This window comes from Mobula hypostoma, chromosome 2 (assembly GCF_963921235.1).
Source record: "Mobula hypostoma chromosome 2, sMobHyp1.1, whole genome shotgun sequence".
In the NCBI taxonomy this organism is placed as follows: domain Eukaryota; kingdom Metazoa; phylum Chordata; class Chondrichthyes; order Myliobatiformes; family Myliobatidae; genus Mobula; species Mobula hypostoma.
In genome coordinates this window covers 68381306-68397712 of record NC_086098.1, presented here as the reverse complement: position 1 = coordinate 68397712, position 16407 = coordinate 68381306, and the positions used below count along the sequence as shown (strand labels likewise).

At 39.3% G+C, this 16407-nt stretch overlaps 1 protein-coding gene across 11 annotated transcripts in view; it reads right to left on the bottom strand.

Annotated features, from left to right (window-relative positions):
* LOC134340857 (myelin transcription factor 1-like protein) overlaps nt 1-16407 on the bottom strand; it is a 441621-nt gene that overhangs the window by 353893 nt on the left and 71321 nt on the right. The gene's annotated exons all lie outside the window — the stretch shown is intronic.

The window sequence follows — 16407 nt, the reverse complement described above, 5'->3', positions numbered from 1 at the left end:
ATTATTTTCATGTCAAGCTCCAAATTCAATGATACTAATTAAAATTGGTATATTGCAATAACAGACGAAGTGTTAATGGGGCAGCAGTCAAGTGTGTCAGGAAAATGAAGGGACCCTTGGGGGCCTGGCACGATGTTTATAATCAGCTAAAATCAGCATCCACTGGAGAGCTGTTCTACCATAAATCTCCTAATAGCTCAAAAGGCACCACAGAGAATTTCAAAGAAACAAATTTGCTGCTAAACATTATTTTAACCTCACTGATGTAGCGCACAGTATCTGGTACATCATATGAGATTTATTTTTAAATAAACAAAGCAAAACAATTGTATTTTAGGTTCCACAAATAAATATTCAAGTTTTGCACTTTCCACATTTCTACTTTTATCTTCACATCCAAGTTACATACCTATTTAGTCAATATTTCCTATAAAATCTCAGCATTATTCTTTTATTCAAAGTGCACATAAGACCACCCACCTGTCTACCATACAAATCGCAGAACAAGCAACTCCCAGGACTGGCTGCTAATGTCACAATATTTGCAAATTCTGGGGAAAGAATGTTTCCATTCTCCATTAGAATAGAACTGGCCTCATGTTTTTGCTCATTTGCTGGTTTTTTTTCTCTGGCTGCTGCAGCTGCTGAGAACCTTTCACCGCTTCCCCAGTCGCAGTGCAAGCTCTCTTCAGCACCTAGGCCAGCAGCTGCAGCCAAACTCTGGAAATGTATCTGTGATCTGACAGGCATTGTTTATTTTAGCAACAACTTCTTAAAACTGAGGCTTGGTAAAGTTAGGAGAAGGCTGGAGGATTGGAAACTGCTGGTGGATCTCCTTCTCCGAACCTTCATTACTGGCAGCTGATTTAATAGTTCAGATTTTTTATTTACTTATCCAAAATTTCAATGATTTTTTAAGCTATTTCCTTTCACTCGAGATGCTTAATAAGCTACCTTAGGAAGCATGTTTGTTGTTATCAATTATAAGGATTAATATTTTTGCAAAAAATTAAAATGTTAATATTAGATTATTGTTTTCAAGTAAAAGTTTATAAAGAAAATTTTAGTATTTGTCTGCAATTTTGCCAGTCTGCTTAAACTGGCGTTTTTAAAATACACGTTTGATTAGCTTCACAGACAGATATTCTGCGAATTCCCTTTAGAAAAGTGGGAAGTATGCTTTGTGAAAATGTCATCTGCCGGTGCTGCAATTACTTACACTTCAGCAATCATGTTCACAATGCAGAATGGGTCGAATTCAGGTGAGTACCAGAACCAGCAATCATTCTCTGGAATGAGAACAAGGCCATTTTCTTTCATTTCCCATCAACACAACTATCAAGGCCTTAATTACAAGGCAAGTGTCAGTCCTGGCTGATGAAGGGCTTATTATTATATAGCTCAGCATCAAATCAGTTTTGTATTGATGAGTAGTATAAATGAGAACGCTAAGCTTGGGTCTCACAAAACAGGAAAAAAAAGCTCTCCCTAGAGGAGAAGATGTGGAAAGTCTCAATCATATTAGTTCACTTTGACCTGACTTGACCAGAAAACATTTGCAACAGATATAAGGGAAGCACGTGCAAGATGTTTCAGCTGCAGAGGTAAAGTCATTATTTTTAATAAGTTCATTTTTTATCAATTACTTATAAAGTCACTGGCCTTTTGTAAACTTGCCTAAACTACTTTAAACAATTAAAAGCCCCTATTTTAACAACTTTCTGCAGGAGCACCATTGAGAGTGTCCTGTCTGTCTGCATCATTGTGTGGTACGGAAGCTGCAAGGCATCAGACCACACAAGACCCTACAGAGTATAGTTAAAACCGCCAAGAAGACACTGGGGTCTCCCTCCCCCTTATTTGTGACATTTACCTGGAGCACGAAGGGCTCAATGCCTTGTAGAGGATCTCCACCACCTACCCCACAATCTCTTTGACCCACTACCATCAGGAGGAAGGTACAGAAGCATCAGGACTAGAAATGCCAGACTGTGTAACAGCTTCTTCCCTCAGGCTGTGAGACTAATGAATACCCTGCCACCACCGAGGTCTCGTCTTTAGGTCAGCGTGCTGTTTACTATATACTCTACAGTTTACTGTTTACCTGTGCTGCATGCCTTTTCAATTATATCTTATTAACTTATTTATGGTAATATTTTGCTTTATGTGCAGTGTGTGTTATATGTTTTGTTGGCGCAATGTCGTCCGGAGGAACTTTGTTTCATTTGGTTGTATATGTGCAGTCAGGTGACAATAAACTTGAACTTGAACTTAAAAAGAGGAAGACCTTTTTTCTGTTTTATTCAGTGCGTAGGAAACAAAGAAGGCTTTTAATTTTTTTATGTTTAAATGGACCCACAGCAACACAAATGTTACTCAGAACAACTACTTCCCAATGCACTTTTGAACACAATCTACAAGCTGTACCAATTTTACCACTCAGAAGGGAAAAGGAATCTTTCCTTAGAATGTATGAGACACCTCTTTCTCCCTTATTAGGGAGAGAGAGAACCTGCGATATGTTGAATTCCGGGTGAACCGCGAAGTCTTTGGGGTAACTGCAAATCTGTGTCTTTGCTATTGCTTTGCTCACGCTTGAGTGCTCGATGGTGGTGCCAATGTTTTTTTTTGCTGGTGGGGGGAGGGAGGATTGTTGCTCACTGCCACTTACGTGTGGGAGGGGGGAGCTGGGAGGGGGGACTTTGGGGTTCTAACTTTTAACTGTCGTTCATTTTTTGCGGCACTCCTCTGTTTTTGTGGATGGTTCCAAAGAAAAAGCATTTCAGGATGTATATTGTATACATTTCTCTGACATTAAATTGTACCTTTGAACCTTTGTTTCCTTCATATTGTTCAATATATTGTATTTAACTATCCTTTGTATTACATTAAATATTCCAGACATCAGATGTGTTCTTTTTACCACATATTATTGAACCTATTGAATGAGAAAGGCCTCGATAGAATGGATGTGGAGAGGATTTTTCCTGTGGTGAGAGAGACTAAGGCCAGAGGGTACAGCCTCAGAATAGAGGGGCGACCTTTTGGAGATGAGGTGGAATTTCTTTAGTTAGAGAGTGAAAAATCTGTGGAGTTCTTTGCCACAGGCATCTGTGGAAGCCAAGGTTTTCTGTATATTTAAGGCAGAGGTTGATAGATTCTTGATTGCTCAGGGCATGAAGGGAAATAGGGGAAAGCAGGAGACCAGGAGAGGAAAAATGAATCAGCTATGATGAATGGGCAGAGCAGACTCGATAGGCCAAATGGCATAATTCTGCACCAATGTCTTGTGGTCTTATGATATTTTGTTGCAAACATCAGAGAGATGAGCTGTGCCCATTTTTTCCTGCTGTTTCTTCAATGTGGAATGAAAGAATGACATTCAATCTATTGAGTACACTTCTACCACAAAACTGCATAGAACATCACCCTTTACAACAGCTACCAAGACAACGCCATTAGCTTTGCATAATGAGTCATGTTCCCCATATAGGGTGGCATGGTATCACCGTGGTTAGCATAACACTTTACAGTACCAGTGACCTGGGTTCATTTCCTGCCATTGCCTGTAAGGAGTTTGGTTATGTTCTCCCTGTGACCACTTGGGTTTCCTCCATGTGCTACGGTTTCCTCCCAAGTTACAAAGATATACTGGTTGGGAGCTAAATTATGATAAATCCTATTCTTTTCAGATATTGTTCTAATTTTTTCAATGAATTTCATTTTCATCTATTCAATTCTCTTCAGTTTCCTTGACTGGAGATTTTGTTTCAGATCAAGTAATGCATGCTGCACAGTTACTCTTTTTTTTCAAACAGGAAATCACTATTGCACTCCATGGTGAAGGCTGCTGACCAGGATGTCTTTCAAAACAGAAATATCCTCAAAACATCCTCTTAAACCTTAATCCAACTACGTTACTAATACTGAAAATGTGGACAGCTTTACCTCCTTCACTCCTGACTTGCTGCTAACATTATCTTAAAACCAAGACCAGCATCAACGTAGCAATATTCTTGATTCAGTGGATTCTCCTTCCAGTTCATTTTAACTTTTGATCTATCCTGATAGGATAGGAAAAGAATACAACACACTTCACAAACTCTGGATATCCCAAAGTACTTTAACATCAATGATATATTTCTAAAATGCATTCAGTCATGCATCTCAAGGATTGCAAAAGCCATGCAGGGCAAAGCTAGATCCTTGAGACAAAAATGAGATACATGAACCACAAATCTGCAGTGATACTGATTACTTATAAATATTTACCAGGATACTAGGGCTTTTCTTTTGCTTTTTCTTGACTTTTGGCACAGTTGATTAATGTCAAGTTGGCAAATATTAAAGATCACAATAGAATAATTCTCTACAATCTCAAGAACAGCAAGAGAATGGCCATGCAAATTGTAAGGATGTATGGGAGCAGGGTTTGGAGTTGGTAGAGGTATTTAACTGAGGATGGGTAGGGCCTGCGAAGATGAGAGATGAAGCGCAGAGAACAGGAATAGTTAACCTGCTCCGATTCTTTTCCTTTCCTTTCAATGAACAGATATATTATAGAACAATAGAAATATCCATCTACTGGCTGGTAAATGTTATTAAAATAACAATGATGCTACATAAGTCAAAATGGGCTTATCAGTGCATTCTGATGATTGGCATCCAAATAAGTACAGGAAAGTTTCTGAAAAAATATGGCAACTCTAAAAATTAGCTAATGTGTTATACTTTGTTTGCTTATAACCATCAGTGCATACCTATAAATGTGAGCCACTTAACAATAGAAATAAGGATAAATTAAAAAGTTTTATAACCAAACATGGATTTTCTTTTCAGTATACTACATGAGTTAAGAAATTCTAAATTAAAATTGTGGAGCATTTGGAGAACATGAGAAACTGAATTCTAATTAGTGTGGAATTTTTGACAGACATTGCTTGGCCAAAGGTGTGGGTTGTATGAATTATTATTAAGCATAATACAAACAGCAATTTAAGAAATGCGTATGTAAGATCTTGGCATTGTAAAGAAAGATATTCTGGTCAAAAAAGAACAATAAAGATGAAAAGAGGTAACTAGAAAACAGGATGCACAGGATCGAGTTAAAATGTTTACGTGGACAAAAAGAAAAGCCTAACATTTACAGCTGAGGTGGTGGGGCTGGGGGAGGAAGAACTGCCTGTTTGTGGGCAGGAGGAAGTGCTGGAAGCCCTATTAATGCAGAATCCTGCTGAATATAAAGGAAAATCCTCAGTTTCAATTTTTTCTTTTCCATTCCCATCCATCAACCAGTGAGATTGACAGGGCGATTATCTATCAGACAATAGGCCAATAGATGATAAATGCACCCAACAACTGGTGGGAGCTATCCCTGACAGTTGGCAAAGATTGTATATTTGGCAAAACATGCAACTGGCAGAGACATCAAACTGCCAGTTGGGAGGAAGAAGGGCAGGTAGACATAACTATTTTAAAACCGAGGAACAAGTCACGAACTTACAAGAGTATTGTTCCCGCTGGACCAAAAGCAGAACTGTGAAATACAATCACCTACTCAGTCAGATGCACCACCTCAAACACTACCTGAACTCTGGGAAACCTGTGCAGTAGGCAAAATATTACAAACTATGACTCAGCTACATATTAGGCAACGACTGCAGAACTGGGTATCTAACTACCCAAGAGCCATTGCATGTGCGACCAGTTATTATGAAGTTTTGCTAACAATAGCAAAATTCACACTCAATTCTCTCTCGTTCTTATGTGTGATGGCAGATGGGAGGGGTGAAGGATAAGCAAAAGGAGCAGTTAAAGTCCCTTCTCACATTGCTTTATAACAAGCTGTATTGGGCCCACTCTTGTTTACCAAGTACATCAATGAGCTGGACATTTGAGAGAAAGACCATTGTTACAGAATGATGACACCAATATGGGAGGATGACAAATTGCTGAAGGGAGCTCTTGAAAGAATACCAAAATAAGCTTGCCGTAGATCAGTGACAAAAGCATAAGTAGTACTTCTCAAAACTATGAAATTGATGAGAAAAGACAACTTAAATAGCTGAATATTTAATGAAGTAGAAGAGCCTCATTAAACAACTACACAATCCATTCCAAATGACAACAAAAACAGAATCCATAGTTTTAAATATATAAAAGCTGTGTTTGGATGTATTGTATGTGCGTAACGAGGTAATATTAGACCTATACAAAATGTTAGTTAAACGGTACTGGGTGGGGATTGCGTGATGGGGTAAGAGAAATGTCCATTTTTTAGGGAATTACATTTCAGGAAGGAGAGAAAAATCACTGAATCACACAACACAGAAAGGACTCATCATGCATGTGCCATCTCTTTGATAGGTCTAAGCAATTAGTCCCACCTCCCTGCTCCTTCCCTATAGCTATGCGAATAAAAGCAGTGGAATTGTAGGTTCATTAGATGTTGCCAGGGAGTTGCACAGAGGGTGGTTCAGATTTGAACTTATATTTTGCAAATCACTGCAGAAACAGACCACATCATTATTTTTAGGAGAATTAGATAACTGTTCTGAAACAAAAGAAATAATAAACGTTACAGAGGCAGGGAAAATCAAGAGAGTGGGATTTAGAGTAGGTGGCTCATGTGCAGGATAATCCCGGTTATACTGTCAATGCTATAACATTCAATGATTATGCAATTTTATCTTTGCCTAAATTCAAAATTACCAGATATTCTGTTGCCAAAATACTATGTCGATTATTAATTCCTTTTTGTTGCACAGAATCTACTGTCTCCTGAAGAGTTCAGAAAGTTGTAATGTACCCATAAGAAATCACGTTCACCTCCTCTACATCTCATTATCACCAAGGCTTCAAAGTGCACAAGCACGCTTAATTCATTAATTGTCACAGGCTGCCTACGATGTTACAGGCTCTTTCTACTGGGCAACAATGAATATCCATGCAAAACATGACCATAACTACACCCCCTCCTCCCTCCTCTGAAAAGAATCATCAAATTCTAACAGCTATCCAATATCTTATCTTTTGAGATAATAATCTGACCATCTGTTTCTCGAAGTATCACAAAGCTATTCCGTATGCATATCTGTCAGCAAGTTAAAATGTAAGATTCTGACAAACATGCAATTTAAAATGGCATAAAGGCACAACTGCTCAAAAGCATGCACAATAGTAGTTACAAAGTACTGCATGTAAATGTCGCTCATTAAATATGCATACCAGCATTCACATGTGGCAGGTGGTACGTGCAAGTATATTCATATTGCGCAGTAGAATGCAAATAAAATAGTAACGGATTTTTTGTGCTTTTTATATATTCCTTCAATGGATTTTGTTTCTGCATCTGTTTGAAATCTGTATTTGCAAGTGCTGCATTATACCCTTCCTTTTACTTTCGCATCATGAGCCTATCATTTTAATTTACTTAACTTTTAACTTTTTATTCCATTAATTTCAAGTTTTCATTTTTTTAATACTTTAATGTTAGCATTAAAGTGAAGAATATGAAAAAATATTATTTCACTTAATTTCTCCCATGCCCATTTTCAATGCTGAGTCTCTACTGTTAACTGAGCCGCAGGAGAAAGCGTGTAAAATGAGTAGGAACTGTCAGCACAGGGGTAAAGATCTGTATAAACTTAGCGACTGAGGATAGTGAAATACAGAGAAGAATAAAGATTGAAGAAGAAACGAATAACAGTAAAGAAATTAGATATAAAAGCAGAAAAAAATAATATAAGACCATAAGACCACAAGCCAAAGGAGAAGAAGTCTGCCATTCGGCCCATCGAGTCTGCTCTGCCATTTTATCATGAGTTGATTCATTATCCCATTCAGTCCCACTCCCCCGCCTTCTCACCATAACCTTTGATGCCCTGGCTACTCAGATACCTATCAATCTCAGCCTTAAATACACCCAATGACTTGGCCTCCACTGCTGCCCATGGCAACAAATTCCATAGAGTCATCACCCCCTGACTAAAAAAATTTCTTCGCATCTCTGTTCTGAATGGGCGCCCTTCCATCCTGAAGTCATGCCCTCTCGTACTAGACTCCCCCATCATGGGAAACAACTTTGCCACATCCACTCTGTCCATGCCTTTTAACATTCAAAATGTTTCTATGAGGTCTCCCCTCATTCTTCTAAACTCCAAAGCAATCATAAAAACTGAGAATCAAAGAAAATCCAGTCAGTAAAACTGAAGGACTGATAAAATGAATGAAAGGATGGAATAAGAATACAATGAATTAGAGAAAAGGCACAATGAAGTCTGATATCCTATTACATAATGAACACCCACGTAACAGACAATTCAAACCAAATTAACAGCAAAACTTCAAAAAGATGAAAGAGAAGTACTGGATTCATATAATCACAACCACTAAGGACAATTCTATTCTTTTTATTTCACCTGACAAATGAAGCCAATAAATCACTCTAACTTATGAATCTGAGGTTCAACCACCTGTAAAATGTGTCTCTAAATCAGCAATTCCAGACTGATGCAATGAAACTCTCCCACAAGGATCTAACTAAAAAGAGGAATCCTTTTCAGCACAAAACTGTACAAATTCTAAAACCGCAAGTTGTTTATCAGTCACTTCGGTGATGATGACTTTAGGAAAAGGAAATGATTTGATGAACAAGTACAGAGTGCAGCTGTGAGGTAAAGTGTAGGAAGTCTCACTTCATGTGGCCATCTTGTGAATCCTTTGTGTTAATAGTGGATTCAAAAAATAAGGAATTATTTTCTAATTTCCTGCGGGATTTCCTTAAGTTTGATGAGCACACCACTACCTTATCTCACCAGAAAAAAAAATATAACACACAGCAGTGGATTCTCTACTGCTGAACTAATATTAAAGATTAGGCAAGTTGGAACATGCTTTAAGTTGTTATTTGCATGGTCGGAATCACTCCGCTCAGCTTTCAGCAAAACTGTCATTTTATAACCTTTAAGTCCATACCACTTCATAACCACTTAGCAAGGTGAGATCTCAAAATTCTATTTAAATTTAAGCTGGTCTTAACCAAAATCCACCCTCTCTTACCAAAATTGTCTCAGCAACTTCATTGCCTTCACCTCCAACTCATCCACTGCTACTGAAATACTGAAATTATTTCTTCAATGTTTCCAATATTTACACTTCCCAAGCTGCAAATATTTGAAAACTTTCTTGACAAGTGATGGATTGAACATCTCATCCAAAACTTTCCATCTTCAAGATATCAGTTTTGTGTTCTTTGCCTTATGGATAACTATAAGTGAAGCCTTGCCACCCACTCACTCCTGTTTATGAAATCCACTTCAGCTCTTAAGTCAATCACAGACCCTCCACTCCTCTCATTATTGTCTACCTTGCAACTATTCTTTACAAAATTCATCCTTAGGAATGCAGCCTTCAGATTTTGGTTACATATAGATAACAGAACTAAACCTTAACATTTGCTAACTCCATTGCTCTAATTCAGCGGTCCCCAACCACTGGGCCACAGACTGGTACCGGGCCGCAAAGCATGCCCTACCGGGCCACGAGGAAACAATATGATTTGGCTTTTAGATAGGTACATGGATAGGTAAAATAGAGGGCTATAGGTAAGCCTAGTAATTTCTAAGGGAGGGACATGTTCGGCACAAATTTGTGGGCTGAAGGGCCTGTATTGTGCTGTAGGTTTTCTATGTTCTATGCAACAAGTGACTTGTGTGTATACAATAATTTACATGTAACTATGCTCCATTCCCTTGCAATTTTGTGGAAAAATTACACTCTTTATATTGGGAGAAATTGTTGCAGTTTCTGTAAGAAGTGTTGTTTCCTCTGCTCTTAAAATTGACTCTATTTTCCAATAATTTAGTTTGCCTTGCGCTGCAGTATGGCCAGCTTTCATCACAGAACAAAAACTACAGAAAAAAAACACAAATGCTGGAAATCTGAAATAAAGTATGCCAATTCCTCACAGCATGAACAACCCAGATTCATTCCTAACTTCTTGAGCTGTCTGTGTGGAGCTTGCATGTTCTCCCCATGACCACAGTTTTTTTTTCTGGGTGCTTTGCTTTCCTGTTACAATCCCAACCTATAGGAGCTGTTGGTTGGTTGGTGATTTACTTAGCCACTGGTGTGCACTGAGTGTTAGAATCCTGGGGCACTGGATTGTGGCGAGAATAGATTACAGGAAAAATTGGTGAGGAATGGGATATTTCTGTGAGGTGACCAATGAACTAAAATGGCCTCTCTCTGTGTTTTAGGGAAATTCACTAAGATGGAAATATTCAGAATGTCAGGCATTTCAACTTAATGTCACTTCATCAGATTATCCAGGCAATCTAGAAAAAAAATCTAAAATTTCCTTTCACAATAGTTGTTGCCTGCTTGTTGTGAATAGATGCTCTTAATTAATTGTCATTCAGAAAATAGATTAGTAAATGGTTAATGATAGCCAATATGGACTTGCTACAGAAAAAAAAATGGTGTTAGCACTTGGATAGCAGACAGTGAGCAGTATCAAGTTCCTGGGTGTCAAGATCTCTAAGGATTTAGCCTGGTCCCAACATATCGATGTAGTTATAAAGAAGGCAAGACAGCGGCTATATTTCATTAGGAGTTTGAAGAGATTTGGCATGTCAACAAGTACACTCAAAAATTTCTATAGATGTACCATGGAGAGCATTCTGACAGGCTGCACCACTGTCTGGTATGGGGGGAGGGGCTACTACACAGGACCGAAAGAAGCTGCAGAGGGTTGTACATCTAGTCAGTTCCATCTTGGGTACTAGCCTACAAAGTACTCAGGACATCTTCAAGGAGTGGTGTCTCAGAAAGGCAGTGACCATTGTTAAGGACCTCCCGCACCCAGGGCATGCCCTTTTCTCACTGTTACCATCAGGTAGGAGGTACAGAAGCCTGAAGACACACTCTCAGCAATTCAGCAACAGCTTCTTCCCTTCTGCCATCAGATTCCTATGGACATTGAACCTTTGGACACTACCTCATTTTTTTAATATACAGTATTTCTGTTTGTTTTTTGTTTTTTTAAAATCTAGTCAACATATGTATACTGAAATTTCTTTACTTATTTATTTATTATTATTTTTATTTCATTTATTTTTTTTCTCTTCTATATTATAGAAACATAGAAAGTAGGTGCAGGAGTAGGCCATTCGGCCCTTCGAGCCTGCACCGCCATTTATTATGATCATGGCTGATCATCCAACTCAGAACCCCGCCCCAGCCTTCCCTCCATACCCCCTGACCCCTGTAGCCACAAGGGCCATATCTAACTCCCTCTTAAACATAGCCAATGAACTGGCCTCAACAGTTTACTGTGGCAGAGAATTCCACAGATTCACCACTCTCTGTGTGAAGAAGTTTTTCCTAATCTCGGTCCTAAAAGGCTTCCCCTCTATCCTCAAACTGTGACCCCTCGTTCTGGACTTCCCCAACATCGGGAACAATCTTCCTGCATCTAGCCTGTCCAATCCCTTTAGGATCTTATACGTTTCAATCAGATCCCCCCTCAATCTTCTAAATTCCAACGAGTACAAGCCCAGTTCATCCAGTCTTTCTTCATATGAAAGTCCTGCCATCCCAGGAATCAATCTGGTGAACCTTCTTTGTACTCCCTCTATGGCAAAGATGTCTTTCCTCAGATTAGGGGACCAAAACTGCACACAATACTCCAGGTGTGGTCTCACCAAGGCCTTGTACAACTGCAGTAGTACCTCCCTGCTCCTGTACTCGAATCCTCTCGCTATAAATGCCAGCATACCATTCGCCTTTTTCACCGCCTGCTGTACCTGCATGCCCACTTTCAATGACTGGTGTATAATGACACCCAGGTCTCGTTGCACCTCCCCTTTTCCTAATCGGCCACCATTCAGATAATAATCTGTTTTCCTATTTTTGCCACCAAAGTGGATAACTTCACATTTATCCACATTAAATAATTATGTGTTGCATTGAGCTGCTAAGTTAACAAATTTCACGTCACATACTGGTGATAATAAACCTGATTCTGATTCTGATCACTGAATATACCAAAAAAATCTCATATAATTTCTGGCTACTGTGACTGTCAAATCTGATTATATTTTGAAATAAAGACAATGAGGAATAATGATATCTGTTGCATGGGCTTACAAAGGGCATTTGATAGCGTGCCATACAGTATTAGTGTTAGCAGAGTTCAATCCAATTAGTTTAAAGGGGCAGTGGATACTAAACTAACAGAAAAAGCCAAGATTTTAACTGAGCAACTGCTATTCTATTGGATGAAAGTAACCTATGGCATGTTGAAGACCTTCTTAATTTTAGTAGTATTTTGATGAACTGAAATGGGAATGAAAACATAATTTTTGGGTTCACAGATGATACCAAAACTCAGAAATGTAGAGAACTGTGAACTGGGTAGCAGCAAACCTCAAGAGAAATTTAGATTAACTGCTTAACTGGGCAGAAATATTGAAGCTGAAATTCAATGTGAAGTGCAATATTGTGTATGTTGAAATAAAAAATAGGCATACAGATGGTTTAATTTTTGAAGGGAGAGCAGGATCTGATAGACCTGAACGTTCCAATGTACGTGTGGTCAATGCAGGCCCAACAAGCTAATCAAGATACTAATGAAATGTCCTGAATCCTTGATTTGACAGAGATACTGGTTTCATAAATAAGGAGGAGATATATGATGCCTTCGGAGTTTTAAAAGTGGATAAATCTCCAGGGCCAGATGAAATTTGTCTCAGGTTGCTACAAAAAGCTAGAAAGACACTACTGGTACTCTGTCAGAGATTTTTGAATCAACTCTGGCTACAAGTGAGTTACCAAATAACTGGAAGATTGAAAAATGCCGCTTTCAAGAATGGCAACAGAGAAAAGCCTGATAATTACACACCTGTGAGTCTAACATCAGTAGGAGTGAAGTAATTGGAAAAATCAGAAGGACGAGATTCATTTACATGAAGGGTTTTTATTTCAATTCTGATGAAGTGTCTCAGACCAAAATGTCGGCTATTTATTCATTTCCATAGTTGTTGCCTGACCTGCTGGGTTCCTCCAGCATTCTGTGTGGCTTGCACTGGATTTGCAGTAGGTGCAGAACCTCTTGTGTTTAAGATTCAACGAACCATTTCCACATGGGACACTAGTCCAAACATTTAGGGCCCAGCAAAGCTGCTAGTTTAGATCCGAAATTGATGCACTAGGAGTTTTGTGACCAGTGGTGTTCCATAGAGGTCAGGGCTGGGACTATTGTTGTTTGTAACATAGAAGAATAATTTGGATATGGAGTTAGGAGCCATGCTCAGTAAGTTCACAAATGACATAAAGATTGGTAGAGTTCTTGATAGTGTAAAGGCTACAGAGCGATATAAGTTATTGGTAGCACTGCAGCATTGCAGTTAGTGTATTCACTTTACAGCACTGATCGATATTTGATTCATGCCACTGTTTTTTCAGAAATATAAAATGTAAAAGAGTGGTAAGAGTGGATTTCAGGCCACTGGGAAATGGTGCTGAATAGGTAATAATGTGCGAAAAAGAAATGGCAGACAATTTTGATATGTATCTTGCTACAGTCTTCACTGTGGAAGACACCAGCAGTATGCCAGAAATTCAAGAGTATAAGGGGCTGAAGTGAATGTAGTCGTTATCACTGAGGTGAATTCGAGAAAGTGCTTGGGAAGCTGAAAGGTCTGAAGTTAGATAAGTCTCCTGGGCCAAGTGGATTACACCCCAGGTTCTGAAAGAGATTGTAAATCCATTAGTAGTGATCTTTCAAGAATCAGTAGATGCTGGAATGATTCCAGAGGGCTGGAAATTTGCAAATATCCCACCACTCTTTAAGATGGGAGGAAGGCAAAAGAGAGGAAATTATAGATCAGTTAGCCTCATTTCAGTGGTTGAGGAGTTCAGGATCACAGATCAGGATTCAGGGTACTTGGAAGGACATGATAAACTAGGCTGAAGTCAGCATGGTTTCCTTCGCAGAAAGTTGGCTGACAAATCTGTTGGAATTCTTTCAGGAAATAACAGGCAGGATAGACAAAGGAGAGTCAGTAGATGTTGTTTACTTGGATTTTCAGAAGGCCTTCGAGAAGGACATTAGCATGGAGAGAAGTTTGGCTGAGTGGCAGGAAGAAAGGAGAGGAATAAAGAGGGCACTTTCTCGTTGTGTGCCTGGGACTAGGCAGGGGTTGTTCCGCAGGGGTTGGTGCTGGGACCATTTCTTTTTATGTTATATGTCAATGATTTGCATGATGGAATTGATAACTATGTGGTCAGTCTTGCAGCTGTACAAAGATAGGTGGAAGGGCATGCAGAGCTGAGGAAGCAGGGAGTCTGCAGAAGGACTTAGACAGATTAGGAGAATGCGCACAAATGTGGCAGATGGAATAGAGTGTCAGAAGTGCATGGTCATGCATTTTAGATGAAGGATCAATGGCATAGACTATTTTCTAAATGGAAAGCAAATTCAAAAATCAGAGGTGCAAAGAGACTTGGGAGTCCTTGTGCAAGATTCCATAAAGGTTAATTTTCAAGTTGAGACAATGGTAGGAAAGGTAAATGCAATGTTAGCATTCCTTTTGAGAGAACTAGAATATAAGAGCAAGGATGTTATATTGAAGCTTTATAAAGCACAGGTCAGACAGCACTTGGAGTATTGTCAGCAATTTTAGGCTTCTTATCTAAGAGAGGATGTGCTGACACTGGAGAAGTTCCAGAGGAGGTTCATGAGAATGATCCCGGGGATGAAAGGGTTAACACATGAGGAGCATTTGATAGTTCTGGGCCTGTTGAGAAATGAGAGGGGATCTCTTTTGATATCTATCGAATATTGAAAGTCATAAATAGAGTGGACATGGAGAGGATGTTTCCAGTAATGGGGGAGACTAGGACTAGAGAGCACATCCTTAGAATACAAGGATGTCCTTTTAGAACAGAAATGAGGAGAAATTTCTTTAGCCAGAGGGCAAGGAATCTGTGAAATTCTTGATTAGTAAGGGCATCAAAGGTTATGGGGAGAAGCCAGGAGAATGCAGTTGAGAGGGATAATAAATCAGCTATGATTGAATGACCGAGCTAACTCAGTGGACCTAATGGCCCTAATCTGCTCCCATGACTTATGCTCTCCCCTTGAATGCATGGGTTTGCTCCAGGCTCCTCCCGCATTCTGAAGATGTATGATTAGAGTTTGCAGTAGTAAGTTGTCAACATGCTATGTTGGTGCTGGAAGCTTTGCAACACCTGCATACTGTCTCCAGCAGATTCCTCAATGGTCTGATTTAATGTTAAATGATGCCTTTCACTGTATGTTTTGATCTACATGTGACAAAAAAAAGCCAAGCTTTACCTTTTAATCTCTTTAATCTCTGGGTGAAAACGGCTAAGATATGGGGTAAAGGTTCGTGGTTAGTACAATGCTTTACAATACCAGTAACCTGGATTCATTGACTTCTACTGCCTGAAATGAGTTTGTATGTCTTCACCATGACGGTGTGGGTTTCCTCCAGCTGCTCTGGTTTTCTCCCACAGTCCAAAGGCATAGCACGTAGAAGGTTAATTGGTCTTTGTAAATTGTCCCATAATTAGGCTAGGATTAAATCAGGGTTCGTGGGCAGCATGGCTCGAAGGGCCTGAAGGGCCTCAATACATAAAAAAATCAATGCCAGATGGAGTTCACTCCTGATAAATGTGGAGTGATGCATTTTGGGAGGACTAATGAAGCTAGGACACACATCAAAAAAGTCCTATGGAGTATTGAGGAACAGAAAGACTTTGTGTAGTAGTCAAAAGATCTTTGAAGGTGCTAATGCAGGTAGTTAAGAAGGCATATGAGATACTGTCCTTCATTAGTTGGGGCTTTGAGTAAACAAACAGGGAGGTTATGCTGCAACTTTCTAAAAACTGGGTTGGATCTCAGCTGGAGTACTGTGTGCAGTTCTGGTCACCACACTGTAGTAATGATATGATTGTGCTGGAGAGGATGCTGAGGCAATTCACCAGGATGTTACTTGGGATGGGGTAGCTTAGTTATGAGTAGAGACTAGAGAAGTCTGATTTCCCTGGAGTGAAGAAAATTAGAGGACATGTTTGTTGTATTGGTGCAGATAGAGTAGATTGCAGGGACTATTCCTCATTTCACAGATAGATGAAGGTAGGTGACTTAAATTCAGGGTAAAGAATAAGCGAGATTTAGAGGGTTACCTTTTACATCCAGAATGTGACAAATATTGGAATACATTGCCTAAAAAAATTGATAAAGAAATATGTGGAGAGCCAAAGGGGGAAATAAGCAATGCATTGGGACTATTGGATAGTATTCTTAAAGAGCCAACATAGGCTAACTGTTCTGTCACAAGATAGGGGTGAAAGGGGGTGAATTTGACACTAACAGGG